Raw genomic sequence first — 2,586 nt, 5'->3', positions numbered from 1 at the left:
CCATCTTCCTGCTCCTCAGCAGTGAAGAAACAAGCCAGTGGTTCTCAACATGTGATCCTGGGACCCGCATCATTATCTGGAAACAAGTTAGAAATTCAGGTGATGGGCCTCACCCCTTTCTGCTGACTGGCAAATTCTGGGTGATTCTGAAACATGCTTAAGTTTGAGAACCACTGGATGAAGTGAAGACTCTCTAGTATTGGTTCCCCCAGGCTGGCAGCTGGCTGCTGTGGCCTACAGCTCCTCTGCTGGGGCCCCCTGTGAACTTGTGCACCCTCATGCTCCTTCAGACCTGTGGAACAACTGGGCACGGTGTATGAGTCACTCTGTTCCTAAGTTCTGCTACAGTATGGTGGTCACAGCACCCAAGAAGGTGTCACTAACACTTAAAATAGAAGTTTACAGATAATTTGGTCAAGCATTAGGGCAAGTCACCGGAGAGGCTAGTACTTGCCTGATGCTAAGGCATGTCACAGCCCCAGCCTGACCCCTGCAGTTTTGGTCAGGTTCGGGAAAGACCAAAACCCAGAGGGAACTCACTGGCTGGAGTTTCCTGTTTCGAACAGGTGCCTTCCCTTTGCAGAGCCACCCGTTGTCTCCAGTGGACTTGCTGAGATGTCACATAGCTCATTTTGGATGGATACCTATTAAAAATTTTCATAGCCCATTTTATCCTGAAATGGGAAAAGACAATATTCAAAGGTTATCGATCCAAGGCATCTTTTTTGTGCTCAACATGGGGTGGCGGAGGTAAGAAAAATGAAGTATATTCCCTAAAGTGTCGAAGTTAGCCGAGAAATAACTCAGAAAATACCAAGATAAAAGAATATGGAACCAGGTGTAGAAGAGGCCTATGCTCAAGACGGGTTAGTGGTACTCCCACCGCCTTCTGTTCTTCCCCATATCTCCTTTCCCACTTGTACTATAGGGTACGACTTGTTAGAAAGCAACCCTATTTCAGACCAGGAGGTTCAGTTTTCATCCAGCCTGCTTGTGGATATAGATGCTGTTCTTGGGTTCCAGCCTCACCACACCCCACAGAAACATGGCCCTGCCCACTAGGGTCCTTTCCTCTTGCCTCCTAGGTTTTTTTGTTTGCTTATTTGTTTTTTATTTATTTTTCTGAAGAGATAGGGTCTCACTTTGTCACCCAGACCAGAGTGTAGCGGCAGCAATCGCTACATCTGGGAACTCGTGTTCTTAAGTCCTTCTGCCTCAACCTCCCAAGTAGCTGGAACTACAATCATACACCACTATGCCCAGCAGTTTTTATTTTTTTATTTTTTGTAGATACAGGGTCTCACTCTGTTGCCTAGGCTAGTTTTGAACTCCTGGGCTCACATGATTCTCCCACTTTGGCCTCCCAAAGTACTAGAATTACAAGCATGAGCCACCTGCCCCAGCCTCTCCTGGTTTTACCATTCCCACCTGACTCCAAACAAGGGCTACTATAGAAGAGGAATCCTAACAGAAAACTCACCTCAGCGGAGCTGATTCTGCTTATACAGTAGAGGTGGTCAGCACAGAACACAAACCTCCTGAGGACATGATAGGAGATGGATTTTCATGGCTTGTCCTATGCCCCCTCTTGTAGAGTGACCAGTATTCTAGGTATGCTCTGTACTGAAAACAGGACCAGATTCAGCATATCATTGATCTTCTTAAATAGAAATAATTACTGAAACAGTTAACAAACAGTAATAAACCAAGAGACGGGCCAAGAAACAGCTCCCTGCAAGTCTGGAATTAAAAAGACAGCTCTACCAGAACAGTAGCTGCTGTGTGCTCCAGATGCCAGGAGGCGATATTGAGCTGGAGCTACTAGAGAAAGTTTCTATTGAGAAGATTTTATTTCATGAGTTAACTTCGGCTTGGTGGTTAGGGCCAACACTTGCACTTACGATGATTCTCTTTCAAGAAAAGACCTGGCTTTAGAGTTTGTTGCATTGTGGGAAATAACATCAAGTTACTGTGATCTAAGAGGGAAAGTATCACCTTTGGTTGTAGATAGATGTGGTCTTTCTCCCAGACTTCATGTACAGAGGATTTTAACAGGATTAATGGGGCAGGGCTTTCAGCTCCCACACTGTGGCGTGTGTTTGAAGAATTTTGCCTTTAAGGCTCTTCCTTGCACATGTGTACAATACGCCTGGGTATCTTGTTACTTATGGTTGTGTGATGCTTTGGCTGTTTGGAAGTACAGAGAGGGAAATGAGTGCCCCTGTTCTTGTTGTCGTTGCTTAATAGGTGGGCTATGAAGGGTTCTCTACTGTTAAGAATGGTATCTCTTTTGACATTCTTAATGATCTTGATAACTTGGCATCTGAACACTGGCACGAGGTGTTCTTAGTCTAAAAGAATAAGTTCTCCAGCCACGTAATGCTCCAAGTCAATTTTATAGTTAAGTTCCTGTAATTGTGATTGCTTGGAGGGGATATTGATCCTATTGTATTAATAACTTTCAATTTTCTAATTTTCTCAGTGTCATAGATTCTAAGCCACCTCCACCCACTTTCAAATGACATTTTAATGATGTTGGTTTCTGTCTTTAATGTCCATAACCAAGAGATGTCATGGAGCAGTGTG

This window comes from Otolemur garnettii, unplaced genomic scaffold, assembly GCF_000181295.1.
Source record: "Otolemur garnettii isolate 467f Iridium unplaced genomic scaffold, OtoGar3 scaffold00025, whole genome shotgun sequence".
In the NCBI taxonomy this organism is placed as follows: domain Eukaryota; kingdom Metazoa; phylum Chordata; class Mammalia; order Primates; family Galagidae; genus Otolemur; species Otolemur garnettii.
Note: the sequence above shows the minus strand (reverse complement) of the source record.